At 39.0% G+C, this 17205-nt stretch overlaps 1 protein-coding gene across 8 annotated transcripts in view; it reads left to right on the top strand.

Moving 5' to 3' along the window:
* The first annotated feature begins 1450 nt into the window (after positions 1 to 1450).
* Positions 1451 to 17205, top strand: part of CCDC68 (coiled-coil domain containing 68) — a 50374-nt gene continuing 34619 nt past the window's right edge. For 2 of the 8 annotated variants that reach the window (XR_005016277.1, XM_036824094.1), the window contains exons 1-2: positions 1477 to 1585; positions 6797 to 6938. The gene's annotated coding sequence lies outside the window, so the exon portion shown is untranslated. Of the gene's footprint in view, positions 1586 to 6796; positions 6939 to 17205 lie in introns of all 8 variants that reach the window. The other 6 variants (XR_005016275.1, XM_036824095.1, XR_005016273.1 and 3 more) reach the window with 5 other exon arrangements.

The raw sequence follows: 17205 nt of genomic DNA, 5'->3' as shown, positions 1-17205 counted from the left end.
TCTACATATACATATATCTATTTAATAGAACCACAAGGATTAGTTAACCAAAACCTACCTAAGAACTATCAACTTTCACTTCTCTAATTGGGTCCCGATGCACAAGTTTATCTGTTGGGAAAAAAAAAAATCTTTTTACTTCCTATTACTGAAGTGGGAATCAGTAATTGTAGGGTTCCCAGGAAGAAAATGAAAAGCCTTGGATTTGGGGGGATCTGGGCTGCAGTTCTCCAAATCTGTTACATGGGAGGGGGTAGAGCAAATCATTAGTGAGTTTTCTTGTCTCCCCAGGTCTAAAAGTTTATGAACTTTCAAAGGGATACAGGAGCCAACCTGAAAGAGCTCCAGCCAAAGCTGTAAAAATTTGAGCAACAAAATAAATAATGTAGTATTGAATTATAGCTCAAATTATAAACTAAATACATATGAGTCCACACTGCTATAAATAAATGATTGAATAGATAAATATTTAAGAGGGAAGGAACACATCTTCCTTACAGAATAATTCCAAACAATAAAGTAGATACTCCCCGCTCCAGGAGGTGGAGTTTCATTTCCCCAACCCTCCTCTCTGGAGTATGGGCTGAATTTGGTGACTCATCCAAAGAAAAATGTATGGAAAGGGAAATAGCAACCGCCGGGCAGACACTACTTTAACTAAGCGATTAAGGTCAACATCACCAGTAACAAGTCCTGTTGCTATCGTGTAGCCCCTGATAGGATGTGATAACGAGAAGGACATATTACCTGTGTGGTCTTCCTCCCCCAAACCCATAACCACAGCCTAATCATGAGGAAAACATCAGATAAAACCAAATGATAGATATCCACAAAATAGCTTAGCAGAATTTTTCAAAACAGTCAAAGTTAAGAAAAACAAGGGAAGACCAAGAAACTGTCACAGGCAAGAGGAGATTAAAGAGACACAACACTAAATGGAGCGTGGGGTCCTGAACGTGATCCTGGAACAGAAAGATCTTAGCGGAAAACTAGTGAAATCTATGTAAAGTCTAGTTTAGGCAATAGTAACGGATCAGTGTTCATTTCTTATTTTTGACAAGTGTACCATGGTGATGTAAGATGTGAATATTAGGGGACACTGGCAGAGCGGGTTTAACCAACTCTGTACTATCTCTGCAACTTTTTTGTAAATCTGAATTTACTCCCAAATAAAAAGGCTTATTATAAACAACAAAAGCAAAAATTTATGAACCTGGAGTGCAAACAGAACCTTTTTAAAAAAGCAGCAGCAACTATTCCCCTTTACATAACGCAGTTACTGAGGGCTGTGCAGTGTTGGGAACTCGGGTGTTGGGATGCGGAGAAGGCACCCCGGGGCGCCCGGAGCCGGGCGTGCGCGTCCGGGCGCTGCGGGAGCCCAAGCTCCTCCCCGGAGCCGCTGGGGCGCCGGACTCTGCCCTGGGCGCGCCCTGCGGGGCGGAGCCACCAAGCCCGGCCTAGCCGACCCGGCCCGAGGTCCAGAGCAGAGGGGAGGAGCGGCGCCCGGACCCTGCGCTCGCTGAGCGCCCTCCAAGGTAGGCGAGCCCCTGCGATCTGCGGGCAGGTCAACCCTCCCGCCCCCCAGGTGAGTGGGTGTCCAGGTGCCCTTGGAGCTGGTCCCCCCCAGCGCCGCCCAGTGTACCAAGGGCATTTTCCTGTAAACGGATCCTTGGTGAGGAGCATATTCTCCCTGTAAACCTCTTTTCTGGGCTCGGATTCCCTGGGTGAGAAGTTTGTGCTCCTCCAGGAACAGAGAGTTGCCTTCCCCGAGAGAGACTACCCCCTCCATAGCCCTGCGCACAGCTGATTATTTATTTAGATTGCTGTTACGCAGTCCCTTGGTCAGGGGTCCCCGCGATTCACAGGCGGTGGAGAAAGCCCTCTGGAAAACTTGCTGTCACCTGTGAACCCCCGCGTGGCAACTTTGACAGCTTACTGTGCCCGAAATTTTTAAGAGCATAAACAAATGAACGAGTGAAGGTGGTTGTCTTACCCTTCATTCATTCGTGCTGGCTTCTGTAGCTGTAGGTGTAGCAAAAAGAGAACAGCTTATTGGTTGACAGTTTTCTACCGTCATGGGATTTTAGAGCTGAAAGTTACTCAGCCCCAGGCAATTTTGCAAGGGGGCAGTGTCATCTTACGGAAAGAACAGTACAGGGCAATGCAAAATTGGATGATGACATGGCCGTAACTTTTCAACCTTCTTCGAAAGGGAAAATAAATTTATATATACATATATATATATGTGTATATATATGATCAGAAGAAACAGCTCCAAATGTAGCTGAAGCTGTGTCTGTTTACCATTTTCACTATAGTTGTTTGATTTAAGAATCAAAACCTTTTTTACTTCTTGGTACATATAGACTAGATGAAGGGTCCAAAAGGGAATTATTTCTCATTTGCAATAGGGAAAAGATAATCTGTCTTTTTTATCTAATGCTATTAAATATTCAGTTCTGCAGAAGTCTGGCTTTTCAGCAATATGATCTGAGCTGGAGTCTCAGGTAGCCTAGCACACACAATTGGTGCTGTTGTTTCTTCCTGCTGGGCTCTCCCGCCTCGCTCTCACCCTACACTGATAATTTGAAAGTGAAGGTCCCTGACACAGGAATTTGCGCCTAAGCAGAGGCTTCTCAACTACTTACAGAAAGAATGAAAATGGCTTACACTTCCTGTGACCTAGGCAAACTTCACAAGGTTTTTACCTTTGTGATTTGCTAAATAAATTTAGTAACTAAACCTGCACTAACTAAAAAGAGATTTTTGAAATAAATACAGACACTATTTCAGTTGTATTATTCACCTTCATGATTCTGAGAATTAATGACAGGCATGTTATTTGTTAGCGTATTGATTTATAATGCGCTGGACAGTGGGCTTGAGTTGTAATCCAAATTCTGGACAAAGCCGGAAAATCTAAGCTAGATTTGGCCAAACCTGAAAAGTGAGGTGTACATTTATTTGTTTAGAATAATGACTGTAAAAGGGAACAACTGAAGATTTCTGAAGGGAATGTCAAAGTCTTTTAAAGTAGTGGCTTTGACTCTCTGAGACATTTACATCAAAATTAAATGGCCATTTATTGATAGAAAAGCATTTCAAAATGGCAACACGTTACTATCAATTTAATAGCATGTTTAAGTAAATTTACATTTTACTAAGCGTGAAAACAGCCACCCACTGAATTTGGAAAACAAAAGCATGTGTGTGTGTGTGTGTGTGTGTGTGTGTGTACACTCGGTTTTAGAAAATATTTGGTGCACCTGTGGATTTTCGGGCCTATTCATATATTCACTGAGCGAATATTTATTGTGTAGGGCACCATGTTCTTTCTAGGAGACACAAGGGGATACAGCTTTGTGTAAATAAGACACATTCCTGTCCTCATGGAATTTACACAACTTTGGACTCCTCCGGGACACCCCGAGGCCATAGATTAGGAACCACAGCAGTCACCATCCATCACTTTTTGACAGTGACCGAAACTAGAAACTAGATTAGTTTCAAATCACAGACTCTTTTACACTGATTGAAATAGTCAGATTAAAAAATTGTAAAGGAACTTATATGTTATTCAAGTCAGTTTTCTCTTCTGCTTAGGTTGGGAAAGAATTTAGGGATCCTGTGTTCTGGGTTTAATATTATGAAATATTGAGATCTTAAACCTGAAATAGCTAAATATCAATTTCATGCAAATTCAATAAAAACTAAACTTGTAGTAGCAGATGCAGTCATTTAGGGGGTGAAAAATTCAAATCGAGAAAATTCTATCCATCAAGTTATTTTTTTCCTGTAAATTAGAAAAACATGACTATAATTATTTTTTAACCTCAGAGGAAAAGAGTGACTTTATGTAAGACATTCTTGCTTTTTTTTTTTTTTTTTCATTTTGCTATTTTTAAAAACAGCTCTATTGGAGATATAATTTACATACCATAAAATACATCCAGGTGTCCAATTCAGTGATTTCTAGTAAATTTATGGAATTGTGCAACCATTATCACAATCCAATTTTAGAATATTTTCATCATCCCCATCCTCCCAGAATCTCAACGGCCTGTTTGCCGTCACTCACCATTCTCACCCCCAGCCCCAGGCAACCACTAATCTACTTTCTGTTTCTTTAGATTTGACTTTTCTGGACACTTCAGACAATGAGATCCTATAATATACGGTGTTTAGCATCTGACTTCTTTCACCTAGAATAATGTTTCCAAGGTGCATTCAGGTTGTGGCATGTACCACTAGTGGTTCCTTTTTATTGCTAACTAATGCTCATTCCATTGGATGGCTATGCCACATTTTGCTTACCAGGTGATGGGCATTTCTGCAATCACATTGAAGTGGTAAGACAGATTTTTTGGTCCAGCTTCCATGGTAGCATAATTTGAAAATAACTGATAGGAGCCAAATTTGTATTTATATTTATGAAAAATATATTCCTGATATGGATTACTGATATTTACCAAATGTCATAACTGTGATCTTTCTGTGATACTCCATGAAAATAGTAAATCGTAAATCCTGTGCCAGTGTCAGGAAGCATCAGTCATTTCATATTCTAGGCTGGACTTGGAAGACGTTTAACTCTTTTTTTTTTTTTTTTATGTGAGAATTTATTTTGCCTTTATTTTTGATAGATAATTTTGTTGGATATAAAATTCTTAGTTGACATTTTTTTCCCTTCAGCACATGTAATGTCACTATCTCCTGACCTCCATTGTTTCTTTGAGAGGTCTGCCTTCAATTTTATTTTTTTATTTTTTTAATTTTTAATTTTTTTTATTGGAGTATAGTTGCTTTACAATATTGTGTTACTTTCTACTGTACAGCAAAGTGAATCAGCTATACTTATACATATATCCCCTCTTTTTTGGATTTCGTTCTCATTTAGGTCATCACAGAGCACTGAGTAGAGTTCCCTGGGCTATACATTAGTTTCTCATTAGTTATCTATTTTATACATAGTATCAATAGTGTATATATGTCAATCCCAATCTCCCAGTTCATCCCACCACCCCCCTTCCCCTTGGTATCCATACCGTGTCTCTATTTCTGCTTTGTAAATGAGATCGTCTGTACCAATTTTTTCAGATTCCACATCTATGCGTTAATATACAATATTTGTTTTTCTCTTTCTGACTTACTTCACTTTGTATGACAGTCTCTAAGTCCATCCATGTCTCTACAAATGACCCAATTTCGTTCCTTTTTATGGCTGAGTAATATTCCATTGTATATATCTACCACATCTTTATCCATTCCTCTGTTGATGGACATTTAGGTTGCTTCCATGTCCTGGCTATTGTAAATAGTGCTGCAGTGAACATTGTGGTACATGACTCTTTTTGAATTATGGTTTTCTCTGGGTATATGCCCAGTAGTGAGATTGCTGGGTCATATGGTAGTTCTATTTTTAGTTTTTTAAGGAATCTCCATACTGTTCTCCATAGTGGCTGTATCAATTTACATTCCCACCAACAATGCATGAGGGTTCCCTTTTCTCTCCAGCATTTATTGTTTGTAGATTTTTTGATAATGGCCACTCTGACCAGTGTGAGATGATACCTCATTGTAGTTTTGATTTGCATTTCTCTAATAATTAGTGACATTGAACATCTTTTCATGTGTTTCTTGCCCATCTGTATGGAAAGACGTTTAATTGTTGACATTAACTTTCGTAGAGAGCCTATGTCTCCTTTGCTAACGTTTTCTTCACAAATGATATGCATTTAAATTTGGGGGATTTTGATGAGTGTTTGGTCCAACAGTGATAACTGAACTACTCTTAAAAATATGAGCACTTCTTAATAACATATTTTAGTGGCACACTTAACATAAAGCATGAGTCATCTATAGCCTTAAGCCAAAAAATAGAAGGGAGTGCATCTGGATTTACATGCTTTTCGTTTTATTATTCTGTAGTTTCTATGACTGTGCTAAAGGATGAACCTGATACAGCTGTTTGTTGATTTACCAAATCAGGCACTAGTTTGAGCTCTTAAAATCTAAAACAGAAGAAATGCCACTCCTTGTTCCTCCAGGACCTTTAGAGGAGCTAGACCAAAGTAATAAATTATTCCAGGTTCCTATTACATGGTGGTGTTTCTTCTATGAGTAGTCTACAGAACAAATCAAATAAGAACTCTCTAACACTACAAAAACATTGGCTTTGGTTATACGTCTCTTAGGAAGCCGGGACCTTGAACAGCAGTTCAGTCAGAGCTGTTTTCTTATTTACCCTCATTCACCCTGCTTTGTGCTAACTCTTAAGACAAATGCATTTTTAGTGGGTTACGTTTGACAACTTACGCTCTAACATAGATTTCTCCAGTTGAGTGGAAACTCTTCTGTAAAATGTTGGCAGATTCTGTGAAACTAAAGAGAAGACACTATGTCTCTGAATGCCTGTAAGTTACTGCTAAAATTGCAAGATCCTATGGGGAAAAAAAGAGCATTCAGATAACCTGAAGGTCTATTTTATGGACAACTTGGAATGCAAGGATTTTAATTTTATGCTCCTAAGGTTTGAAAATAAGGTAGCCTAGGTTAAATAGTATAGTTTTCCAAAGCTGGATGTGCTCATTTGGAGCTCAGTTTGTCTGCTGGTAATATCAAAACAACTTGCTGAACTCTTGGCTCATAACACTCATGTTTTGCTGATCTGTGGTTAGATGAATTAAGTCTCTGTTGGCAACATCTCTCTCTCGACTTGGTAAGAATTTAAAAATTTCTATAACAAATGTATTTTTCTAGTCTTACACTGACAATGTCATTCCAAATGTCTCTTGAGAGTCAAATGTCAATTACAGGAATCCATCTTCATCCTTCTCACCTTTTGGAAATTGGAGTGGACGTGCTCCCCCTGTTGTGTCTGTTCACCAACAGCAAGAAGGCTCGCTCAAGCATTGAGCTGTAAACTTCTAATTATTTTGGTGAGTTCACTCACTCATCACTAATGGTCACGTGATCTGATATAAGGAACTTGGTTTCACCCAGAGCCAGGAGCTGCTTCTCAGCCTTGTATCTTTCTATTAGCCCCTGGATTGTGGTAGGATGCCACACTGGGATCAGTCTGACCTCTTCCTGACATAGGAGGATGGGCAGAGGGGGCAGTGAAGCACAGGGTCCGGGCTGCTTCAGGGGGTGGTCAGCCTTAATGGACTTTGTAGTCACTGCCTCAGTGGTCTATGTGTTTATGCTCTACTGTGAAGAATGAAAACATGCATCTAGAAGATGATCAGAAAAGGAATGGGTAGATGAGATAAGGAGTGCTAGGTTCATGAATTAGATTTAAATCTTCTTGTTGCAAATATCCTTGTATACTGCTTACATATTTTTATATATTTCCTCCTACTTTTCCACCTAGTAAATAATAATCATGATTAACTTTCTTAAGATGTTTAAGATTTCCCTTGTTTTTGTCACAATATTGAATGTCTGATTTCATGGACTATTCTTCTAGAAGCAACAGCACTAGCTACCTGTCAGCAACTCAGTTAGTTGCTTTTTAACAATTCTGATTCCGTCACTACTTTCTTTTTGCCATTTACACTTCTGGAGGGGTTAACAATTTGAATTAAGGAAAACAAATTCAGCTAATTGTGGCTTCCAGTTAGTTCTGGTATAATCAGTGAAGTTCCTTGGATTTTGAAATCTCCATTGCACTTTGCATTTTCTAGGGTACTGTTGAATGTTTAAAAAATAAAAGCATATAAATCCATCTTTCTTAGTGTAGAGTTCTGTAAGTTTTGACGAATGGCTACAATCATGGAACCTACATCACCATCAAGATTTAGAACGGTTCCATCACCACTCTCCAAACCCCCAAAATATTCCCCAGTGTCTCTTTTGTAGTCAATCGCTCCCCCACTCTTAATCCCCAGTTCAGTTTTCTGGCCCTATAGTTTCAAATTTTCTAGAATGTCATGTAAATGGAAATATGGAATATGCATCCTTTTGGATTTGGCTGTTTTCAGTCAGCATAATGCATTTGAGATTCATCTATATCGTTGTGGGTATCAGTAGGTCATTCTTTTGTATTGATGAGTAGGATTCACCTGTTGATGAATATTTGAATTGTTTCCAGTGTTTGGCAATTATAAACATTTGTGTTTTACGGAACATAAAAATCCCCTAGGAGAGAGGTTGCTGGGTTGTACAGTCTGTGCTTAATTTTATAAGAAACTGCCTAAGTGCTGCCGTCCTGCGTGGCTGCACATTTTGCTTTCCCACCAGCAACATACAGGAGTGTCAGCTACTCTCCATCCTCACCCACACGTTGTATCATCTGTTTTTCCTTCCTTCGCTGGATAATTTTTAAAATGAAGTAGATGGTGTTGAAGATCAGATATCCCAAGACCAGCTTAGGAAGCTACAGATATTTTGTAAATGTCTGAGCCTTTTGCTCTTAAAATATTTAATAAAGCCACAAAAATTTTCCAAAAGGGCACGTTCCTTATAAATGTTACAAATGCCTGAGATATATGTCAGTGACAAATGCTTCTTCTCATGTTGTTTTCACTGATGAGTCATAAGCGGCTTTTAAGTTGATTGTTAACTGAGAAGGACAAAGCAAGAGGAGTAATTGACTGATGGGGGTGGGGGGATGAGAAGAGGGGGCACAACTGGGCTTAGGTGTTGACACTTGCAAATGGTTCCCTGTAAGTAAATGTCTACAATAAGTTGTGAACATAAAGATAATTACTTAATATTCTCTGAATGTGTATTATGGTCAGATACACCATAAGCACTTTTGATGCAGTATCCCATTTAGTTGTCATATAACTCTATGAGGAATTTAACAGTTTCATCTGGATTTTTCAGTTGAGGAAGCTAAAGCCTAAAGGAGTTTAAAAACTTTTCCAAGAGGAGTTTGGGATTAACAGATACACACTATTATATACAAAATAGATAATCAACAAGGACCTACTGTACAGCACAAGGAATGCTACTCAATACTCTGTCAGAACCTATATGGGAAAAGAATCTGAAAAAAGATAGATGTATATGTATAACTGAATCACTTTGTTGTACACCTGAAACTAACACAACATTGTAAATCAACTATACTCCAATATAAAATAAAAATTAAATACAAAAAAAGATGAAAAAAAAAGAACATATACTGAAATAGATTAAAAGAGAATCCAGAAATTTACCCAAAAACAAACAGTCAGTTGAAAACATTCATAGCCATTTTATTTTTGATAAAGATAAAATTTAATTCAATGTGTAAAAATTAATAATTTCAACAAATGGTGATAAAGGAATTGAAAAAAAAAAACTTTTCCAAGGCTGCTCAGCTAGTGGGGAAGTCAAATAGTCTTGTGGGCAGTAAGTACCGACTGAGTCTGAAGCCCTCATCTTTAAGCCATGAAGTCACACTGCCTCTGTTTTGTGGAATAAATCTATTGTGACAACATCTGCTTAGGCTCCTGAAGGATGCACCTGGGGGCGCATGTCAGGAGTCACTTGACTGCTACTTAGTCACTTACTTTGGAAAACCCCCGTTACCAAATGAGCTTGGACCCAAGAAACTAGACTTGGAAGTCCATTCAGAATGAAGCAGAAGACAAAGTGGAAATTTGGAAAGAGCCCAAGCCTCGTGGGTTGGGGTCCATGACCATCATTAAGGAGCTGTCTTTGCTTGATCTTGGGGAGCTCATTCTCTCATCTGTAAAATGGGAACAATAACACTTAACCCCCTCAGGTGTTCATGAGGATTATTAAAGGCAGCATACCCCAGCCTGCATGTGGTGGGCTGTCATCAGATCCCGGTCCCCTCACCCTTCCCCAAATGGGAAGGGATTCACGTGATTTGCACCACTCTGCAGTGGAGCTGCTATACTGGACATTGGGCGAAACCTTCAGCTGTTTTTCAAAGTTTCAAATTATACCAATGAGCTATGAAGATAGATTTTCTCATTACAAAGACACTTGGATTTGGGGGTCGGTCTATCTGGGTTCAGGTGATAAGATTAACTTATGATCTTGAAAAACATGTCACTTTTCTGTGACTTGGTTGCCTTATACCTACATATAGACAGATATAGATATATAGGTAATAATTACAGCACGGTGTGTTGGGATGATTAATTCTGACAATATACGGAAAATAATTTTTGGTAAATGGCACAGTGCTTTGTCAATTGTATATATTTTACCTTGTGTTTGTACTAGGATTTCAATCCTTTTTTCCCCTCAAACTAAATAGCTTTTATTTCATATCTAAGAGCTTGCTATAGCACTGGCTGTGATATAAATATATTTGTGTATACAAATGAGTAGCATTTAGAAATGAATAAAAATTAATTCTACTTTAAAAATCTTAGATTATTTCTTGCAAACAGCATTGCAATTACTTGGGCTCCGTGTTAACATGCATGTCTTTTGATATACTGTACATCATTTTCAGGTAAACTGCACAGTCACCTGAGATTTAGCCAGCTGACACTGGATGTCACCATTGTGCCGTGTAATGTCGCTGCAGAACAGGTGTGCTATTCAGCATTCAGTACATGACCAGTCTCTTCAAGGGTCTGGAGATGTATTAGCTTTTCTCCCCCCTCACATAACCTCATTACCCTTGAGCACTTTTATTGTAAATTACTCTTTCAGTTTCTAATATCAAAGCTCTCTATCATAGTGACCAAGAATGATGAGACAATTGTCAATATTGTTAGCTCAGAACTGAGGAGCTGAAAACTCAGAAACTGTGCTAAAACAGGGCTCTCGGTCACTAAGCAGAGTCACTGACCCTGGCTAACCTAAGTAGGAAAGGAATTTACTGGAAGTAAATTCAGCTTCCAGAATCGATGGGAAAACTAGGTACAGAAATGGGAGAATCCAGTCCCGGTACCTCAGCAAAGATCAGTCTGTAACAAGAGGGGGATAGACTTCTTCTGGCATTGCCACTGGTCACTAGATACCACGCTGGTGTTCCTGCCGCTGGACGCAACGCACTCTCTGTGCCAGACTCCTTCCTGCCCAGAATAATGAAGGGATTTTCACTGCCTCCAGCTTATCAAGCCTGAGGGACAATCCTTTGCTGGCCTTTCCAGGAGGGAGCGCTCAGTTGACTGAGTCTAGGAGTTGTTCCTGAGCTCCAGCCCCAGGGAGTGAAGAAGAAGTAAGGGATCTTTCCTGCAAAGACTCCTGCGGATGGTGAGCCTACGTACCTGGGAGGGAGATTCAAGCCAGGCGTCCACCGCGGTGCTTTTCGATCAGCACCCACAGAAGTGAGTTGAGAATGCTGCCGTGTGGTCAGCTGCACTTCGCTACTCCTTCCATGGACCTGGACTCAGTTGCATGTGCCCTGTGGCACCTGACAGCGTCCCAGACTTCGCTGTCCCTGTCTTTCCTTCAACCCTGAGGGAGCCTGACCAGCCAGGGCTAGACCTGTTTTAAGTGGCTAAGGAGAAAACTCCTTAGGCAAATTGAAAGTCTTAACAAGTTGCAGCCTATTAAAAAAAAAAAAAATTCCTGCCCATTAAAAGAGAAAGAAAAAAAAAAAAGGTAGGTGACACTGCATACCTTGTTCTTAGAACATGACTTCAGGCAAGTTCCAGCCTCTGCTCTTGCTCTGCCCTTTGCCTGGAATCCTCTTCTCCCAGATGGCCACACGGCTTCACCACCCTTATTCACGTCTTTTGCTTAAATGCCACCTCTTCAGATCGGCCGCCTCTCAGCATCCAGCCAAAATAGCACCGCTTTTTATTCTGTTACCCTGCCTCCGCTTTTCTTCATCACACCACCTCTGATTATGTTCCCTATATATTTATTGTTTTGTTTCATGTCTGTTTCCCCCCTGTACTGAAAGTCCCGTGAAAGTGGGGTCTCTGACTCATTTCTGTAGCCACAGCTCCTAACACAGCTGTATTCAATAAATATTTAATACATGAATGAATGAATCAAGGGTTAAATAAAGGAAGGGAACTCCTTTTTTAAAATCTCTGGACTGTAAGTACCACAAACTGAATGGCTTAAACGTAGTACTTTCTTGTCTCACAGTTCAGGAGGCTGAAAGTTCAAGATCAAGGTGTTGGCAGGGTTGGTTTCTTCTGAAAACTGTAAGGAAGAATTTGTTCCAGGCTCTCCTTCACCTTCTGGTGATTTCCTGGCAATTTCTGGCTTTCCTTCGTGTGTAGAATCATCACCTTGATCTCTGCCTTCAACTATACATGGAGTTTTCCTCGTGTGTATCAGTGCCCAAATTTTCCCTATTTATAAAGACATCAGTCATATTGGATTAGGGTCCACCATACTCCAGTGTGACCTCATCTTAACTAATTACGTCTGCAACAACCCTGTTTCCACATAAGGTCACATTCTGAGGTACTGGGGGTTAGGGCTTCAACATGTGAATGGAAGGGGGGACAAAATTCAACCCATAACAGGTGCCTTCTTTGTGTTTATTGTATAATGGTTGAGCCATGCTTATGTCATTAATCAGAAAAGTAGGTTTGGTTACATAATCCTGGGTGCTCAGTGATGTGCTAGTTTACCACATGGATAATAATTCACAATAATGTGTATGAATTGCTTTGTAAATGGTAAAGTATTCATTGGATGTTAGTATAATCAGCTGGGGATGTTGACAAATTATTGATGCATTATCAGGAAAGAATCAATACTATGGATTTGCTAGTCTTAAAATCCCCCCAAATGGATTTTCCTTTACAGCCCAGCTCAATCTGCAGACTGTTTAAAGTATTACCGGACATTTTTCTATCAGCCGGACTGCTTGTCAGCAGTAATTGTGGATAATGGCTTTATGTTTTATTTACTTATTTGACAAACATGTACAAATCACTTAGTATGTGCTAAGCACTATTATAAGTGCTTGACAAATGTTAACACACAAACAACCACATGTTTATTATTTATATTATTATTAATTATTAATAATAATATTATCTGAATTTTACCAATAAAGAAACTGAAGCACAGAGAAGTTAAGGAATTGCTTAAGGTCACACAGCTACCGAGTGGCAGAGTCAGGCCATGAAACTAGGCAGTCTGCCTCCAAACCTTTTAGCTGTAGAACATTCTTTGTTCACAGAAAGTCTCATGGAAAAATTCAGCGTGTGACAGAACAAAGCAGAGCTGCTTTGGTTCAAGTCCAGGCAGCAAATCCCTGTCTGGGCAGCGCCTCCCCTTCCCTGGGGAGCCCTGTTTGAAAAGCCCTGATCTAGGAAATAATACCTCTTGGCTTGATGCCACTTGTAAGCTGTCTTCAATCCACTCTAGCATAAAACAAATAAAATTCTTTTCTCACTTTAATTAACTGATTGTGTTTTATTTTGAAAATTTTATCTGCTTAACCTACTTCTGGCAGAAATAAAATGTTAAGATGGATTTTCCCCAGGATGGTAACGCCATATGGCAATTTGGACTTTCCTGGCTTAAGTTCCCCTTTGGTTTCTTTATACAAATGAAAGACTGTGATCGTGAAAGTTCCCTGAACCAAAAGAGAAATGGGATTTGAGTTCCTATAAATAGAGTTGCATATGAACTTTGCAACCAGATAGGCATGATCTACCCTCTCTGTTACGGACTGCTTATTTTCTGTGGTTATTAATAATATAAAATGATCGGAGCAAGAATTTTAAGAATTACTGTCCATTGAGTGCCTTCTGCAACCAGGATTTAAAAAACTCTTCATTTTTACAACTCTAGGTGTTATCACCCCTATTTTACAGATATGTAAGCTGGGGCTCAGGTTTTATGTAACTTGTTTAAGTTGGCCCAACCAGTGAGGGGAGGAGGAAGGATATTTTGAAAAATATCAGTGGTTAAGGAACAGAATAATTTTTTTTAATTAATTAATTTATTTATTTATTTAATTTTGGCTGTGTTGGGTCTTCGCTTCTGTGCGAGGGCTCTCCCCAGTTGCGGCAAGTGGGGGCCTCTCTTTATCGCGGTGCGCGGGCCTCTCACCATCGCGGCCTCTCTTGTTGCGGAGCACAGGCTCCAGACGTGCAGGCTCAGTAGTTGTGGCTCACGGGCCTAGTTGCTCCGCGGCATGTGGGATCTTCCCAGACCAGGGCTCGAACCCGTGTCCCCCGCATTAGCAGGCAGACTCTCAACCACTGCGCCACCAGGGAAGCCCCAGAATTTTTTTTTTAATTGAAGTATAGTTAATTTACAATGTTGTGTTAGTTTCAAGTGTACAGAAAAGTGATTTAGTTATACATACAGATATAGATATTCTTTTTCAGATTCTTTTCTGAAAAGAAAAGGTTATTGCAAGATATTGAGTGGAGTTCCTTGCAAGATATAGGTTATTGCAAGATGTTGAGTGTAGTTCCCCCCCTGTGCTATACAGTAGGTCCTTGTTGTTTATCTATTTTATATACGGTAGTGTGTATATGTTAATCCCAAACTCCTAATTTATCTCCCCCTACTCTTACCACTATCCCCTAACCATAAGTTTGTTTTCTATGTCTGTGAGTCGATTTCTGTTCCGTAAATAGGTTCATTTGTGGAGCAGAATTTTTTGATATTAAGAATAAAAGTCACGTAAGAGAATATATTTTAGGATGTATAATGTGAAGCCTGATGCAATTTTCAAATTATGAAAGACTGAGAATGCAGTGGGATCCATTCTAAAGAGTGATTAATTCCTATGATGAAATGCCCCTTATCATTTGGTAATGTACACAATTATATAACACACTAAAAAGAAAAGAGAAGGTAAATCAAACAAATGATACTATAGATCAAGGGAGACTGAATTGAAGGACAAGAAAACAACTCAGACCAAGTCAGTTGCTTTGCTTGCCTCTATTTTCCCCCTGCTTTTGCTCCCACCTGCTGCCATTCTCTACCCCGGGGGAGGGCAAACTTTTTCTGTAAAGGACCTGTTAGATAGAAAATATTTTAGACGTTGTTTGCCATGTATTTTCTGTGTTGAATATACTCAACTGAGCTATTATAGTGCAAAAGCAGCATAAACAATACGTAAGTGCACGGCCATGGTTATTTTAGAGTAAAACTTCATCTGTGAACACTAAATTTGAACTTCATATAATTTTCATGTGTCCCGAAATGTTATTCTTTTGATTTTTTTTTTTTTGAACCATTAAAAGATGTAACAACCATTCATAAGCTGTCCTAACAGGCTGGAAGCCAGACTGGGCTCCCCGCCGTGGTTTGATGACCACCACTCCAGCCTGACCACCCCTCTCTCATTTCCAAACATCGTTTATTGTCTCTGTGGGCATTTCTTTTACTTCCAGCATTTAAATGTTGTTTTGGACTAAGAACTTAATCCCGGAAGAGACTTCAGAGGACCAAGTAACAGAAGTAGTTCCGCTCACATTCTGCAAAACACAGACTTGCAGAGCTGCTACAGCCAAATCAAGTTCCCCTGAAACAAATAGAAGCCACGGTGGCTGTCTAAGAGGATTTAACATAAAATGGAAAATTCTTGGCATACTCTGTCAATTTCATTGAAGATTAAAGGATAAATGCAGGACTTTGAGTCATCCCCAGAAGCTATTTAGTTTTAAAGTGATGTTAGCAAATATGAAAATTCTTTGTGTGTTTTAACAGCATAGGTCATTGCTAAATTTTAATTTTTTTCTCACTAGGGAATCTGACCTTAATGTGATAAAAACACTCTTGATCTTGGTGTCCAAAAGACGAGGGTTTGAGTTTCAGCTCTGTTAGTTTTACTGTGGTCTTGGGTAAATTAATATCACCTACTAGATTCTTGGCTTCCTTATCAGTAAAATGAGATTAATAATCCTACCTCACAGGACTTTTATTTTATCTTATTTTTTTAGTCCTTTACTATTTATTATGAAAATTTCAAAGAGAAACAAAATAGTAGAGAACTGTAGGGGTCCCATGTGCCCTCACCCAGCTTCTACAATTCCGTGCATTTTATCAAACTTCTTTCATTTTTACCTCATCCCATTTTTTCCTCTCTTGAAATGCTAGAGTAAAATACTCTCTTTAAAATTTCAAAGGTTATATTATCTCACCTGCAAATATTTCAGTATGTATAACTAACAGAGAAGATCTTTCTAAGGAATATCAATTCCATTATCACACCTAAAATTACAATAATTACAAATAATGCTTTGCAAAAATGCAGTAATTCTTTAACATCATCCGTTATCCAGTCAGTGTTAAAATTCCCCTACTTGTTTCAAAAGTGTCTTTATGTAGCTGGTTTATTTGAATCAGGAGCCAAAGAAAATTCATATACTGAATTTGGTCATATGTTTCTTAAGTCTCATAATTTCTGGCAATTTCTCTTCTCTTCTCCCCATCTTTCTTCATATAATTAATTTGTGGAAAGAATAATTATTTGCCCTGTAAAATTTTACATAATCTGGATTTGGCTGTTTGCAACCTTCACCTTTGTAGAGTCATTGAACAGTTTCCTCTTTCTCAAATGTTTACCGTCGGTAGATAGAGGGACTGCATACTTCATAGGTGATGCTTTCTACTTGTGATTGTACCACATCTAGAGAACATAGTGTCTGGGGGTCTCTTTTTTAGTTTTCTGTTAAGGTTGATTAGTGGGGTCCCTCGAGTTGATGCATTCTTCATCAGCCTCTCACCTAATGTTTTTAGAGCTGGTTGACTGTGGCTTAGATCCATTACTTCACAAGGGGCTGCAAAATGTAGGTTTTCTAATTCTATCAGTCCTTTTGGGTTTATTAGCAGAAATTTTGTAGCAAAATTTTTCTAATCAACTGTTTGGTTACCAAGAAATACATGGTAAATTCATATCATAAAGGCAAGATCAATGCTTGTTGGTGTCCCCCTGACCCCTTTTTCTGGGCTAATTTTTAGTATAATCGTGGCCCGTCTCCATTGAGTTTGAGGATTGTTGTTGGTGGTGGTGGTTTTTCTCTTGTCAACATAATTTCAGGAATTAAAAAAGTTTTGATATGTTTTAATACATCACAGTCATTCCTCTTCAGGTTGGCTTTTGTGTCTTATTCAAGTAGTATTTGGTTACTTTTTTGCTTTCTGGTCTGACAAGATATCTCAGGCTCACCTTATATACTTCTTGCTCCAGATCTAAATCACTCAAGAAGCCCTGGTTGCATTTTAGTAGAAAATAGTGTACTGAGACCATAGTCTGGGCACTGGGAGTGTTAATTGCTTTTGTTTCTAAATTTTCAGTGGATAGACTTGGAATATACATTTTTAAAGGAAAATAAATCATTATTTTCTACT

This window comes from Balaenoptera musculus, chromosome 14, assembly GCF_009873245.2.
Source record: "Balaenoptera musculus isolate JJ_BM4_2016_0621 chromosome 14, mBalMus1.pri.v3, whole genome shotgun sequence".
NCBI classification, from domain to species: domain Eukaryota; kingdom Metazoa; phylum Chordata; class Mammalia; order Artiodactyla; family Balaenopteridae; genus Balaenoptera; species Balaenoptera musculus.
The sequence above is the reverse complement of the archived record's forward strand: the minus strand, read 5'-3'. Positions and strand labels throughout refer to the sequence as shown.